We start from the raw sequence: 16,792 nt of genomic DNA, 5'->3' as shown, positions 1-16,792 counted from the left end.
TCCCTGCTTTAAATAGAGCTTTCCAGATTTCTGTTCTAATAGCGGAAGTTAGAGCTTCAACACAAAACCAAAATACCCCACTAAGTAAATTCTGAGAGCTTTATCTCCAGAAGAATATATTACTTTAGAAGAAATACTAAGCAGTCCTCTTTAACAGTACTCAAAGACTTAAAAATAATAAATGCCTTTAATATCACTTTTTAGAAACACCTCAATACAGACAGTATGCAAGGGCAAAAAACTCCCAAGTTTTATCCTTTTTGAAAACTTAACAAAAAAAAAATGGTCAAAGATGAGGAATTTTTTTCATTTTCAAGGTATAAAACCAAGGCAAAAGAAAGAATCAGACAAATGGAATCAAAATTTTCTGGAAGACTGTCTCTTTTGTTCCCATTTTATTTTGAGGTAACGAAAACAGCTGTTCTAGAAGATTAACTAAATCCTGTGTCATGAGGACACAACCAGAAAGCAAGTGCTCTGTGGTCAGACAGAGAAAATGTGGGCACTAAGAGAACACGTCCAATAGTGAAGCTAACTGATGCAATGAAACTAAGTTATTTTTTAACCAAAATCACCCCATAAGCAAGGCAACCATACAATTCCTGCATAGGCAAATTAATCATCAAATAATTTGGATTGGAAGGGTCATATATTGGGCTTTAAAGGTCATATATTCCAGCTCTCTGTTATGAACAGGTACATTTTCAACTACATTGAACACCAATCTGCTCAGAGCCCATCTGACCTGACCTTGAAGTATCTCCAGGGATGTGCCATCTTGTTACCTCTCCAGGTAATCTGTATACCAGTATTTCACCACCCTCACTGTAAGAAAACCGCTCCTTAAATCTAGTCTGAATCTAACTTCTTAAAACCATTACCCCTTCTACTGTACAACAGCAGCCAGTAGTCAATTTAACTGTAAAACATCAAGAACAGTCCCTTGAGGTATAAGAGCATTTAACTAAATTTAAGGACAGAAGATATAACTAAAAACAAAGATTTTATTTTTCTTATCTCCTTTATGTTGCAAATCTCACTTCAGTCATTTAATATGCTGTATTTAGGTCTGCTAATGCTAGTTTGCCAGAGAAGGCTTGTCAGCACAGCACAAAGGTGTGATGAAGGACTGCTGGGGTCTGGAGAACCTCCACCAATTCTGGTAATTTGTCTCTTCTGAGGTTACAATCTGGACCTTGCTCTCAGTCATCCTGCATGTAACCACAGCATTAGACAGGAAAATGCTTTAATACCTGGATTTGTTTTCAGAATTCCTCTGCGCCATTATTGTGTTAACTTCCAATTTTTGATTTTGTTAGGAAACTTAGCTGGGAACTTTTGCTTTGTTGTTTGTTTCTGGTTTGTAGCTTGTTTGGTTTTTTGTTTTGTTTTGCTTTGGTTTTTTTTTTTTCCTAGAGACATTTATCCTAAGTTCTCAAACATTTGCTTTTCTCAATGTTTTCCTCCTCATTCACAGATCTCAGCTGTGTTTTTTACATATATATATATATATATGCAAACACATAGGTGTACATATATTTCTGTATATACAGATGCATATTCTTGTACGGACATATACATATGTTTGTAAACACAGATCATGAATATAGAAATATTACAAATATCACAATTTTTTTTTTCTACAGCACCACCTAGGGGACAAGGACCCTTTCAAAGTCCAAGTGTTTTAGACTGTGATTTAGCCTTATGACTGGGGTCTGATTTCCTCAGTTTTAAAAACTGGCTGCTTCAACTGTGAAACTCCTTTGATTTCACCATTATAGCTGTTTACGGTTTTGATAAAATGTGTAGACAGCATAATTGTGAATGATTTCATCCTTGTTTCTAGATCATTAACAAAAATTATTTCAGGCTCTGAAGAGGCAGAGGCATCTTTTTGAAGAGACCCTTTTGAGATGGCATCCTTAATCCATTTAGCATATGCTTTATTGGTAATGTAGTTAGTGCAATAACGTGATGAGCACATTCCCAACTTCCATTCTTTGCTTCTGGGACTACTCACTCATTTTATATTAGGAGTCAACAGAAATAACATATAACCAAGCAAGGAAAAAAAGCTGTTCTACCCTCCCCAGCAAGCACCAACAGAACACTAAAGCTGTGCTGCTTCTGCTGCTTTCCAGTCCATACACATAGGATACCTCCCCTCAAAGGAATAACTTTCAACATTGTGTGCTGCTCCAGAAGTCTGATCTTACATCATCTTTCTCTAGCAGGTGAATGGGTCCTCAGACTCTTCACATATTTTCCCTCTGTGTGACCTTCCTTCCTTTCTTGGCTGCACAGCCTGGGCTGACTTCCCAGCACCAGCCCCAGCCAGCTCTTTTTAAGCCTTCACCAGGGCAGTGAAGAATCTCTGAGGAGACTGGGCCACCTAAAGCTTTAGAGTGTCTGCAGGAGTCAGGGGAAGAAAAGCTCTCCAATACACAGAGAAAGGCCAACACAAAGAAAGCTCCCTAGTGCTTCCATTTTTGTTTTTCCAGGCTGCATTCGTTCACTGCAGGCAACATTAAATTTTTATCCCTCCCTTTCCCAAATCACTTAGCACAGCCTTCCACACACTATTTCACTTTCCATTGTATTGTGACAGAAATATTAGAGCACCAAGACATTTTTTAACTATCACTTAACAAGCAAGGTATCAATTTCTTTAGCCAGAAATTCCTGAATTGTGAGCTGCACTTTAGGTGCTCATTTCTTCTGTTGCATAGTCCCTCTAGAGACTAAAAACACTAGAATAAAGCAGAATTATTCAAAGGAACAGTAAAATAAAAATACACTGAAAGGGGAGGTATTTGGCAGACCTGCCAAACTGAAAGTTTGACAGTCAAGCCACTTGACTGTCAAACTTTGCAGTAAAGTTGGGCCCTAGGTACTCTTCATAAGCACAATGTGGTTTAATTGAACAGATCAAAGTTCACTTCCAAGATGAATTTACAAAAAACAAATGAAGCAGAACTAACTTTCACAAAATGAGCAGTTTTTAGAAAACAGCAGATATGTTTTATTTTGGGTCAGCTTTAATTTCTAAACAAGCCAGGACACAACTGGCTGGTACAACACATTAACAATTTCCATGCTTTATGCAGATAAAAGCCACTACATGAGACAGTGCAGCAGCCCTCATAATATACCACAGTTACCCAGACAGATTAAAATGTCAGTCTCAATTAAATTGACCTCATTTATTTTCATGTTTCCTGACTAAACATGCCTATTCCTTTCTCTACAAAATTTCAGAATGAGTTGCAAATTTCATTTATTCCAAGAGATATTTCAGGCCAAGAAAGTTCATTAAATTTACATTAGACCCTAAACAGAATTGGAAGAACTAAAAGAAAGCAAGGAAAACCAGCAAATACCTCCTTTGCCTTCCAAGCATCACATGAAACATCTCCTAAATGTATCTTTATAGATCATCCATAAACTGAAAGTACCACTTTAAAATTACTTCTATGAACACTAAATATCAACATAATTTCAAACAAACAAAACATGCAACCACCTTTGGAGGTAGTTCTAGATGTTGGCCATAGTCTTAGTTGGAGGCTTAGATTTCAATCAGTATTCTTCAAGTTTTCCCATGAATATCTGGAAGCAGCATTTATTATTTCACATGAAATTAAACCAACAATATAAAAGCATAAGCTAAAAAAAAAAAATCAGATTTATTTTTCTAACTGAAAATAAATAAACCCCACCTGTCCTCTCAATCTACTATATTTTATTTCTCAAAAATTATGTTCATTATTTGTGTACATGGGTATTTATTTTAAAGAAAATATGGAGTTTGAAACTAAGCAATTTTTCAAGGAAAAACACTGGAAATTAGGAGCAAGGCACACTAACAGTTCAAGATGCATACATTGAATATTACTACATGGTGATGTAACCTTTACTTATGCTTTCAGTAGAATAGATTAAAAGAGTCTACTTTAGGCAAGGAGGAAAAACAGTGGAACTCATGTCAAGTAAAAAATATATATATATATTATATTAGTATTGATAGCAAAACCAGCTATCAATACTAATATATAGCAACAAAACAAGAGAGATATATTTGAATAGGGAAATGCCGAAACAAAGTCTCCAGCTCTTTTCTAACATGTATTAACAAATGATACCACACATGTGAGAACAGTTTCATCTAGTCCTAAGGATAACAGCATACATAAATTGGAAAGAAGTATCGCATTGAGTTTACAATATCTCACCTGTGAATTACAGTTTTAAACTAGCATTTTTTTAAAGACATGTATGAAAGCTTGAGTGCTTTTATAGCATTTCACAATTTTTAACAAATTCCTATATTGGAGAAGCATAATTATGCAAACCATCACACAAAGTAAACAAGCTAGGTACTTCACAGCATGCAAAATGTGTGACAAATTCTCATGTCATAGACAAAAGCTTTGGCAGGAGAACAAAACCACCCACATTTTGCATTAGGTAAATATTTCAGGGGAAGATCACCAAGCAGTGCACATGAAATGCTCTCTTTATTGAAGCTATGATTATGGGTGTCAGTACTGCAAGAAAAACTCAAAAGCCTCTTAGTGAGACACAGAGTTGGAAACTTTTCAGTTGTACTTTCAAAACCAAATCTTTGTTCATTTGTAACCAGATATCTGATGACCTTCATAGAGATAAGCCTTAAACTTGACCTAGCAACAAAATTTCAATTTAGGAAACTGTATTGTGCCTGCAGTTTAAATGCATCCTCACCTTTCCTGACTGGCATATGGCATTTGTGAGAGGTTTACATGTCCTGTGTGTGGCTTCAGGCTGCTATGCTTCAGGAGCATCATGAAGTGTGATCATCCTTGTAGATTTCAAAAGCTCAGTTGTAGCAGAAAGCTTTGTCCTTCAACCATTCCCACAACAACAGCATCCCTCCTGCATGCTGCCATTTCATCTCCTCAACACCCATGGGTATTCCCAGACTAGCAAAATTATGATTATAGTAACATTTATTCCAGTTTGGAAACTAGAATGAGGTAATACGATGGTTCCATATCTGAGCCATATTTCACAAAAAAAACCTTATTGCAATGATAATGGTATCAGTAATTTCACAAGTACATATCAGAATGGGCTAATAAAACATAATATTTGACAGTATCTGTTGATACACCTTCAGCAGAATAAGTATATTGCTCACATGACACCTTATTTCCTACTTGCTCCAACTCAAAATGAGTTCTGCTAAAAATAAAAACATACATTGTTTAATCCAGCTATGCAACACAAAAGAATTTAAGTCAATAAATCTTTAGCTCACCTAGTGCAGGTTTTCACTTTTCCATAAATTTTAAGAAATGGGAAAATAAAAGAGAAAAGGTTCATGACAGAAAATTCAAACCATGTTGAAGTGGGAGTGTCATCAAAAAATTGAATGTTTTTATTCAGGCTCCCTAGTACTGGTTCTATAGCCCTAGGCTCAAAATAAACTGAACTTTATTCTAGGTATTCTTGCTCTTCAGTCCATCATGCTTTCTGAGTTCAAAGCTGCACAGTAAAAACATGATCTTAGAAAAGATAAACACTTCTCTCAGACTGAGTAAAATGATGCTACGCACGAAAACACAAGAGACCACAAACACCACAACATTCTATTTCACCTTTTACATAAATGCTGTAAACCTGAAAGATGCAAGCAATTGAAACTGCACAAACAATGCTAATATGCCTGCACAGTAACAGCTACTAGCTTTTCCTCTTAAGGTTTTTTTACATTAATATCAAGAAAAAAATTGAAGTCCAACATACTAAACCAAATTGGGCCTTTTTTCTATAGAGATGACTTGATTAATTTATTTTGGCTCTTACAGAGAAAGAATTCAGCACACATCTCCCTCAAGTATGTTTCTGGGAAAGGACTGGGCACAACATTTGTATCAATTCCAGCATTATTCATCTCAATTAGTCATCTGATGATCAAAATTATATTCAGCTTATTTCTTACAGATCTACACTGGCACCCCAGAAAAGGCTATTCAGTATCCAAAGTGACAAATTGGGATCATTATGAGCTTTGTATGATTATTTTATGACTCTCATACCATGGATAAGTGTCTCTATTTGGCTGTTATCTCTATAGCAGAGGAGCATACTAAACATGACATCCAATTGCAAGCATCCTCAGCTTAAATGCAAATCAAAAACAGGAATTCAGAAGAGGTGCATCAGTACAACTACTATCTTGCCAGTGGGTAATACAAGACAAGATCCTGCAAAAATCTGAGGATATAAACAAAACTGGTTTTTTTTATAGCACCTAAAGAGCACTTTTGGCAAGACCAGAGTTTTTTTAGACTCAATGTACAAAGCACTTAGAAAAAACCAAAAAATAGGTGAAGATGAGGAAAAACCAGCAGACAGTCAGAGATTTTAGGTAAATGCTTTCTTCATTAGATGATTCCCACTAAAGAAGCCAACAGAGACCAAATAGATGAGTGAAGGTCTCCAGCTCCTCAGTCTTCTCAGACAAGTCTCTTCACCCTCCTGTTACCTCAGGGAAATGCTAACAGTGTTTTGCAGCCATGTAAAACCATGCATCTGTAAGAAGCAATGAAGCTACAGTGAAGTCTTACAAAAGCAGCTTATAACCCCAAAAATTGAACTTAAACTTGAAAGCTAAGTTTATATTTCAACTCTTTGTTTCACCCATGAAAGTTTCCACTTGTTGCTTAAAATAGCAGACGGAAAGTTTTGTTTACTTCCACCCAAGAACAAAATTCCCTGAGATATCAAGCCAATGAAGAATATATGTACATGAGAGAATGGAACAGCTTCTGTGGCCAAATTAGTCAAGTACTTTGTGTATAGAATGAAGTATACCAGGAAGAGCTTTCTGAGGTTAATTTTTTGCCTAGCGATAGAAAGTTATTATTGAATGCAAGTTTTGAGTTCTTGCAAACCTTTACATAAAAAGAATAAGAAAAATTATCTAAGAAATCCAATTACCTATACTAACCTCTCAGTATGCATAGATGCCCAGATAACTTAGCCTTGACTCATTCATCATTTTAAACGTAATTATATAGGACTCAGTGAACAGAGCTCTTTTCTTCCTACTCCCACTTGCTCATCGCTGCAAGTTATCTGGTCCTATGAGCAAAAAAAAACCTCACTCATAACTGTACATGATGACAAGCAGGGAATTTTGAGCTTCTAAAGACATATTACATCTATGTAATTTAATGAAAACTGAAGAGCAGCTATCATGTATGCAAGGTCCTGCCAGGTTTCTGCAATATGAACAAGAAGTAGGGATTACAGAACTGTGCTTATACACACTTGTATTTAGTCATTACTCCTGAAAGAAGGTGCCAGCAAACAACTTCCAACAGTATAACCTCTACCACAATTATGCATAAAGGGGTTTGCATTGTTGGTTTGGGTTTTTTAAAATATTTTTTGCTGTGAATGTTGTCAACAAATAACTTGCTTTGCTTTACGACTTAACTTTCAATCCTTTCACACAGGCTTTTTTTCATATATAACCACATAAGAAACCCAGAAGTATAAAATCTTTTGTCTTTTAAGTGAAACTGTAAAGCAAATAGATTCTATTTTGCAATCAATTGGTTTCAACCCAAATTACTATTTTTCAAGACTTTTTTTAATGGCAAAACAGAGACCAAACTGAATCATCTTCTGTCAAATAAATATGTTACATTCAATCAGCAGGGAAAAGGCATGTAAATAAAGACACACATCTGAAAGAAAAGCCCATACACAGAATTTACAGCTATCAGTCAAGCCAAACAGCATCCTCAGAGGCAGCAGAGAATTGAACCCATGGGTTCAAATGTACATTTCTGACTTCCCAAGGACACAGCTGAGACTTCACTTTCCTCCTTGGCAGGGCTTTTCTCCAAAGACTTTGAGTGATGAACAGGAACAAGGTACACACAGAGACTACCAGCCCCAGCTGTGCTCCTGTTCTTGCTGCCCAGACAGCCCAGCTACTCCTGAGGCAGGATTAGCCTTTTATTAGCCAGGATTTCTGCCTTTTATGGCTTTCAGGTAAAGCTGTGGTTACTTGAAAAGCCCAAGACAAAGCCTGGCTCTTGGAAGGCTGCTCAGTGGTCAGTGCAGTGACAGCAGGGGATGCAGCTACAGGGCAGACATCCCCTAAGTCACTCACATGCAACTCTCACCTTCCTGAGACACAGGCACTGGACCTTCCTGTTGAAACTATAACCATTTGATATGAAATACATGGAGGAAGAAAACATCCAACTTACAATTAAGACAGAAAGAGGGATGTGACAGCAAGGCTGCAGTTGTTGCTCAGGTATGTGCCAGCTGGTTACAAAAAGTATAGGCATGATCTACAAGCAATGGAAACCAGAAAAGTTGTATGAGGCATATGACTTCCTTTTGAGGAAGCTTCTGGGAAAAGGAGAAATATGGAAAACTCGTAAGAACAAAGCACCTGATGCTACCTTGTGTGGCAAATGAATGATCTATCCTAAGCTAATGATTCTCCCTTCTTATCCAGTGATGGATTTGATCATCATTGTATGGAGGCATTGAGCTAGACTGCTTCTAAGCATTCCTCGTCCAAACTTTTCTCCCAAGAACACATTTTTTGACTGATCAACTCATACCTTGACCTGCAAAGATATCCCACTCAGCCCTAGTGACGAAGAGCAAATCTACCCAATCCAATAAAATTTTTCTGCTTTACTTCCTCAGAAATGAAAACAACTACCTGTTGTGTTACCTTTTCAGTATTCAGCCTAACTGCTTTCTACAGTTAAGAGTAATCCCATAGCAGAAACTCCTCCATTTACCCCAAAAGGTGATTAGGATTCTTGGAAACATTTTGAACATAAACAATTTCCTTACTGTGTTTCAACAATGATTATTTAAGCCATGGAGTCAAAATGACTCAGAGGAACTGTACTTGTCATTGTATAATTTTCAGCATGATCTACAATGTGACCAGGCAGCAATGACCTGTATTAATCATGGGCCAAAGTATAATCCAGGTAAAATTAATGTACTATGACAGTCTGACAACTGCTGCCCATGTCCTCACCCCTGCTGCTGGCTTGCCAGACTACTGTGCTTCTGGTGGAGGGGTGAGCTGCAGCTGAGGAACATGTTTTACAAAGAGAAGACTCAAACAGAAAATGATAATAATAATAAAGTTTTAAAAAAAAAGAAGAATCAATTTGTCTGAGCATACAGAGGAATTCTTTACACCCTGATTCTGGAAAAAGCAATAGGACAGAAGAGCACTGCTGTATAAATCTACCCAATTCCCTGTAAAAGACTTTCCAAATGCCTTAATCCACAACAACCCTTGTGGTGCTCACTCCTTTTTCTCCAACATACCCAGCTTGCTTCTCTCCTGTGACATGCTTATGGTTCTGTTTGTAGTTCGCATTAATGGTGAAACACACCTGCTATACTGACACATAGCACTGGCTTACATTTGTCACCTGAGGGTTTTTCAGCAGCCCAGCTTGTGGAAATGTTTGACTACTACAGCCTTATAGTTTAGCAAGAAATATACAGCAGCCTCAGAAATAACAAACAGTTTCAAGAAAGAAAGCTGTAACAGGTGGCTGGGAAACTGGAAACACACTTCCAAACTACTTCCTCAAGCTAAACACCCAGAAAAAAACAAAACCACAAACATATGATCCACATCAAGGTCAATGTTCCATTGGATTAGCGGCCACAGAATTATAGCAGAGTTTTGGGAGGAGGGGAGTTTTTTGTTGAAGCAGATTACCAGCTCCACTTTTCAGGGGACAAAAATATTAAATCCTTGAAGATTTATTAGTAACAAGCAGTTTACAAACTCAAGTACTTTGGGATACAGCTGCATCCTACCATGATAGAGTCATGTTAAAATTATATACAAAGACTTCCGGGAGCCAAATCTCGTTATTTCTCCCTCATTGAGAAGTGCCTTTGTGAATGCTTACACAGTTCCAAGACAGGAATACATGCTAGAGAACTATTTCAACATCACTTCCCCTCATCTCACGCCTGCCATTACCCCAAGGTATTACTACCAGACAACCTCACTATCAGACAAGTTGCAATGTCTTGTGGAAACTAAAATATCTGGATTTAAGGCATAAGGGTAATGACAAAGTTTGAAAGCACTGGACTTCAGATCTGTGAACGACAGAACTTCCCCAGCTCCTTCTCAATGACTAGAGTCATTATAAACTTTAAACTCTCTTGGATGGCCAGCCTGTCTCTGCAGTAAGAGAACTGTCCTCAGCTCCTTTCTCTGAATATTAACTAAACCTAGAGGATTAACAGGAACAGCAAAGGGGAAATCCCATAGCACTAACTCAATGAAAAATAGACAGTATCATGTCCATCTGCTGTGTAAGCCAGAGAGTTTAAAAGTTTCCTGAGGTAGTAATACAGTTGTTGTGGAACTGCAGAGGTTCACAGGTCATGCCTGAAAAATCAGGTAAGTTCCCTTGACTGTAGCTAGTCAAGTAATTTTTACAGGCTTTGTCAGAAGAGTAAACAAATTTCTCAGGCCAGAGTTATTTCTTTCATATTTCTTATCGAAGCTGTTATGTAATAAAGTTACTTTGTAGCATTCAAAATTTAGAGTATTTCAGCTCAACTCTCATTATAGCAATTTCAAGAAACTCCTGAAACACAGGATTGGTAGTCAAAGCATTTAAATATAAACAGGTGAGTTCACAATTCACTACTTACACACTTGCTTTCCCAGTATGGGAACTGCAACACTCAGCTGACATTTTCAGTGACTTCCATCTCAGAAAGATCAACAAACATACAGAAAAAACCAAGAAGTGTATAACACCAAGGGTGTGCGAAAGGAAAACAAAGCAGCTGGTACACAGGTCTGTTTACAGTGTGTTTACAGTGCCTTTTTCCCCCCCTCAAGAGGCCTAAAGAGCTTCAGCTGTAGTTATTTAGAATTCTCAGGGGTGGCAGAAGCTGAGTGCACAGAGTTGGTATTCTGTAGATGATTTCAAAGGAGCTAAAATTTGATATCAGTAACTGTGAGCTAACAGGACGTGGCTAATTCATAACCACTCTGGTGTTAGCACACATTTTTTTAAATTAAGCTCCTCAGGATAAAATGTCACAATATAGTTCTATGGCTGCTTGCACATGATATTTACAGTTACAGAAGTAAAACCAGCCTTTCAGTCAGACAGACTGTGGACATTCAATTTTGTATTGTCTGTCATCTTGTCGTGACAGGGTAGACTCAGGAACATAAATTCCTTATCTCAATCACCTTTTCTTTGCCCATATCTGCAATTTTTGTCAGCTTTATATGATCATCAATTTAGGTAACGTTCAGATGGTAGCAAACACTCAATAACTATTTTGAACAAAACTTTAGGATAGTAATTTTAAAGAATTTTGCACTACATTTCTGCTGAAGCTACTTCCACCTATTTACACAATATTCCAGTGGACATAACATTTCGCTAAATCCAGTAAGAATTCGGATGGAAGGTAAAGGCTTGCTACTAAATAATGCAGTCAAATAACCTATTAAAATCATTGAAACCCCAAGCAGTTTTCAAGAGCCTACTGATAAGAGTCACTAGCTGCTCATCTTTTTGTTCTATGTGTTACTCAGCTCTCAGTCAGCTCTCTCAGTTCTGTCCAAACATTGCTGGAATGATAAAATGCCAAAACAAAACAAATTCATCATTAATTCTACTACTAATACAGCTATTCTGTATCAAGGATCTCTCACTCCTACAGGCTGATTCAGAATATGCCTTTCATACCTTCACATGCACAATACAACAGGGATTCCTTCCACAGAACCTCAATTCTATTTCATGTGTGACATTTCACTCAAGTTTCTCCAATGCTTCATGTTTTATCCACATTTGACATCTATTAACAAGCACACACAAAACCAAAACTTCCTACCAAAGGTTTTATGAATAAAAACCTCCATTCTTATTCTTTGTGCATAATTACCTATTTAGAATGTTTATTCAGTTCCATGATTCTCACTAGTCTTAATATATATATATGGATCGCTGCATCAGAAACAAAATTGCAAACAACATATAAACAAGAATATTTCAAAACATTACATAAAGCTAACAAACAGAAGGAAAAAAAAGACAAGAACAGAAATTCAAAAGGGAAGTTATAATCCTCAAATGAAAGGTTCTGGTCTGGTTCTTACTCTGAACTAGGATCAGTGGAAGAATATTGCTTAAGCTTATCTTCATATGAAGATAGCTACACATATTATACCTTTAATCTAATTTAAATTAACATAATTTAACAGCTGCAAATAGTTTGGGGATATTTATTTCAATTTATTTTTCTTAAGTTGATTAGGACAGGCCTTGAAGTATATTTTGCACACGTACACTCCAAGCACATCATTAGCTAAAACAAGACCAACTGGCCACACACTTCTAACATTCACATTTCTGTTCCAATTTAACTAAGAGAGAGTTATATCTTTGGTAGAAAAAAATTGAAAACTTAAAAACATTTACAGAGAAATACACAAGTAAAACTGAGCAGAAAAAAGCCTGACACTTTTCCTTGTCTAAGCTTAAAAAAAAAAAAAGGAAAAGAAAATTTAATATTGGCTAAAGTGAAACCTCCATTTGTCCAAATCTAAAACCGAAAGAAAACTTAACTTTTGGCTTAACAGCGTTTGGTGCCACCCCAAATTTTTAAGTAAGATGGAAACAGTCAGATGGTGCATACATACAACTGCCAATTGTAAGAATGCTCCTATAGTGCTTCCTCTTTATGTTGTACCTCTTAAGTTTAACCTTCTGCATGAGCTAGTCAAACATGACTAGTGAATCTTTCCTGCATTTATTCATTGCTCTTACTCATTAATAATCCAGGGCACTTGGCATTAAAGATTGGCAGAGGGGGAGAAGGAGAGAAACAGGAGGGTAAAAGGGAAGACAGTATTCTAGTAAACAAATTCAGGCCCAAGCACAACCTATCATCTTAATCATTACAATTTTCAAAAGCCCTACAGAAATGTTCCTTTTTAGTACTTCTGCAAAACCAGCATGGTAATTATCTCACATTCCCTAAACTGACAATGTTAACCTGTAACTGGCCATGACTTAGGTGCAAAACTTTGCATGGATCATGAAAAAATTAAATTAATAATTTAACATTGTAGATTGAAGTCACCAATGAGTCCACAAAGACTTGAATTTTGGTACTCTCAGATCAGGAGCAGTAGCATTACCAGTTGAAAAACCAAGGGAAAGGCCACCAAATGTTATTTTTACAGTACTAAAAAGTAAATATATAATGGAAAATACCTGCTCAGGCTAAAAAGATACACAACTGCATGTCCAAACACATGGTCAATTTAAAAAAAAAATAAAAATAATAAAAAAGAGTAATTCAAAGAGCAGTCTGGAAATCCAGTGTTTCAGTATGCCCAGCATTATGATTGAGAAACCCTCTCCTTAATGACATTGCAACACCGAATGCCAACTGGAATTGGAAAGCAGAATCAGAGTCATACGAGTGACACAGCCACAAAAGACTGCAGCCCAAGTGTCCTCAGGATTCTACTGTTCTTGTTGAAAAAATTAATATATAATGCAAATAAATTATTTTTTAAAGGAACTTTTGCTCTTCTTACCTTCTATAAAAACACTACAACAGCAAAATTTAAGAGAAGCAAGACTGCACAGCTGTTGCAAAGGGGATGCATTATTCCTAGAAACAAACCAATCCACCAAGCAACAACATATCAAATGAAAAAAGTTGATCATATCTGACACAGAAAAGGATACTGATCACCTGCATGACTCACTGTACCGTGGAAAGTTTCCAGCAGATGTAACGAGGATAAGACCTCTGCATGCCAATACTAGCAGGTTGCTAGGTATAAGATATTTAGCAACATTAAAAAGCAATCAGTACATTAAAATTGTTTCAATTCCAATATTTTCTTCTTGGAAACAACATACCTGATCATAATTATATATGAAATTCCATTTTCTTAGCTTGCAAATATGACAACAAGTTAAAATTGTGTAAATATACCAAAACTATAGCAAGGAAATTAGCTGAGATGAGCTTTTCTATGTCCCATTTTATTTCAGGATGAGATCGTTTTTGTTTTTTCTCCTTATTGCTGCTGTTAGCCTGCAAGAGTCACATAAACATCATTCTTCCATTTCAGGCATTTAGAAGTTTGATTTTACCATAACCATAATTCAAGAGCTGATCCTGGCAGATAATAGCAGCAGCAGATTTCAGTGTCCTGAAAAGCTTCAGCATATAAAGCTTCAGCCTACTGCTGTATTTATAAACCTTTTGCTGACCCTGGCTGGACACCAGATGTCCAAAATGCTGCTCTATCACTCCCCCTCTAAACTGAACAGGGCAAAGAAAATACAGCAAAAGACTCAAGGGTTAAGATAAGGGCAGGGAGAGGTCACTCACTGACTGACATCATGGGCAAAAGAAAGTCCACTTTGATGCTAAGTTGTAAAATTTTCCCTGTCAGAATTGGAGTAGGATAACGAAGATTAAACCCAAATCTTAAAAACACTTTTCTCCCTTAATTAGGGGAAACTCAAGAGTTCATCACACATTACCTGTAATGCACCTTCCCCCTCAGGGGGAAAAACTCCTCACACTCTTACCCTGTTCCAGCATGGGCTCCCTCTAACAGAAGACAGTCCTTTACCAACTTCTACAAGCTGACTCTGTCTCACAGACTGCACTTCTTCATCAACTGCTCCAGCTGTCCCCTGCAAGGTCACAAGCAAACCTGATCCAGGTTTTTGTGACAGAAAATCTGCTCCAGCATGGGCCCACGGATGCTGCCAGAAGCCTGCCCCAGCACGAGCTGCACAGAGTCAGAATCTCCTCTGAGCATCCACCACAGGCTTCCTGCATGGGCTGCAGGTGGATATCTGCTCCATCATGGATCTCCAGGAGCTGCAGGGGGCAGCTGCTTCACCATGGGCTCCTGGAGAATCTCTGCCTTCCCCCTCCTCCTTCACCAAGCCTGGATCTGCAGGGTTGATGTCCTGCACAGTCACATTTTCCCTTCTTGAATATGTTCTCCCAGAGGTGCCACCACCATCACCGATGGGCTCAGCCCTGGCCAGCAGTGGGACTACCTTTGACCTGCCTGACACTGGCTCCATCTGACACAGGAGAAACTTCTAGCAGCTTCACAAAGAGCCTGCCCCTGCATCCCCCCTGCCACCAAAATCCAGCCACATTAACCCAATAAACCTTTTTTCAATCTTGCTTGCCTTTTTTTTTGCCTCTTTAGCATTCCCTTTGGCAAACAAACACAGCTTTCATTGAGCTGAGTGAGAAAGAAAATTACTGACTCAGTAGTGAGCAGTATAAACACCGTCTGCTGCTTCTGAAAAGTACAGTTCATCTTCACCTTCCATATACTTGCTTTCACAAAACAACTGATTTTTTTGAATGGAGATATGGAACAGGAAGAAAACTAACAGTCACTCATATTTTTATTTGAAAGTCTCGGTAGGCTTTATGTTTTTCCAGTGAAAGCTGCATGTAGGGCTGAAAAGGAAAAATCTGACAGTCCAATGCACATCCCCAGGACTGTCCATCAACAGGAAAGTCACTGCCTTCAGACTTGCTGACACTTCCCCATATCACACTGCAAATGAACACCAGGAAAAGGGAGAACCAGTACCAATGTGCCTAACACATCATCACCAGTAGCTGTTGAACTGCAGTTTCCAGAAATGGGAGCTACAAATTATTCTCATTGCTTTTCTATTTATATGAGTTCCCTTGGCATTCTATAGCAGTATTTTTAGCAACTATTTTCTACAGCACAATCATTTACCCCTTGAGTTGTAGAACTACAAGTTTCTCTTTGACACATATTTGCTCTAATGTAGACCTTTCACCAGTGTTTGCTCTAAAGTCATTCTTTGACAGCTTTTTTAATACTGTATCCAGACACTAGTGATCAATTTCTTGCCTCTTCCAGAGAAAATCTGCCTTTTGTTTTAAGGCTGACTTTCATCTCTTTCCACAGAAAATACAAAGCAGTTTTATACAAAACAATGATCAGAAAAATAATACAAAGACATTTGAAATCCAAAAGTCTCCCCTGCCAGCCTCCAAACTAGATTTAAGTTTTCTTGAATTTACCTCAGCAGCTCCAAGCCTAAGATAGGACTCCAGCCCTTTTTATCCATCTCTTCTTAAGAGACAGTGCTAAACTGACTTTCCCCAGATGCTGAGCTACTAGATGCTTTCTGCAGGACATATTTTAGAATAATATTCACATGAATAAACTGCCTAGGGATCACTTGTCTTCCAAGAATCCTGGAAGTAAGACACTCCGAATGGCTTCACTGCTGTCTTTTGTAATGCTCTTTTAACCTTTATTTCAGAATTTTCTTTAAGATTTCCTAATTAACAAAGCCACACCACTACGGTCATAAAAGGAAGAACCAAGAGATACAACTTGAACAACTTGTATTTAAAACTTGGCTTGAAAATGCTAACTTTAACACTATTGGAGACGGCTCTGAAGGGTTCTCCAAGAAGAGGTGTTGTGACAAGAGAAAGTTGCAGAGGTGTGGCCTTGCATGCCATTGCATTTTCAGTATTTATTTCCTCCCAGTTATTGTCTGCAAAGCAAACAGTCTGGCCAGGGTAACCACAGATAGTCTGCAGGTTGGTGGGGGCATTGCTAGTAAAGAGAAATACTTTGATAATACACAGAAGAAGCAACCTTGGTAGCAAAGCACCATTATGAACCCACCCACTT

General features: G+C 37.6%; 1 protein-coding gene across 3 annotated transcripts in view; it reads right to left on the bottom strand.

Annotated features, from left to right (window-relative positions):
* The window catches only part of CHRM3 (cholinergic receptor muscarinic 3), a 262,324-nt gene that overhangs the window by 238,669 nt on the left and 6,863 nt on the right, over nucleotides 1–16,792 (bottom strand). Inside the window, exon 1 of one of the 3 annotated variants that reach the window (XM_054280129.1) lies at nucleotides 13,189–13,270. The exons of the other annotated variants lie outside the window; for them this stretch is intronic. The gene's annotated coding sequence lies outside the window, so the exon portion shown is untranslated. Of the gene's footprint in view, nucleotides 1–13,188; nucleotides 13,271–16,792 lie in introns of those variants that run through there. 3 annotated transcript variants of the gene reach the window in all.

The sequence above is a fragment of the Melozone crissalis genome, unplaced genomic scaffold (assembly GCF_028551555.1).
Source record: "Melozone crissalis strain CALT ecotype California unplaced genomic scaffold, PUWL_Pcris_2 ptg000027l_1, whole genome shotgun sequence".
Taxonomy (NCBI): Eukaryota; Metazoa; Chordata; class Aves; order Passeriformes; family Passerellidae; genus Melozone; species Melozone crissalis.
This window is presented reverse-complemented; position numbering and strand designations above follow the sequence as displayed.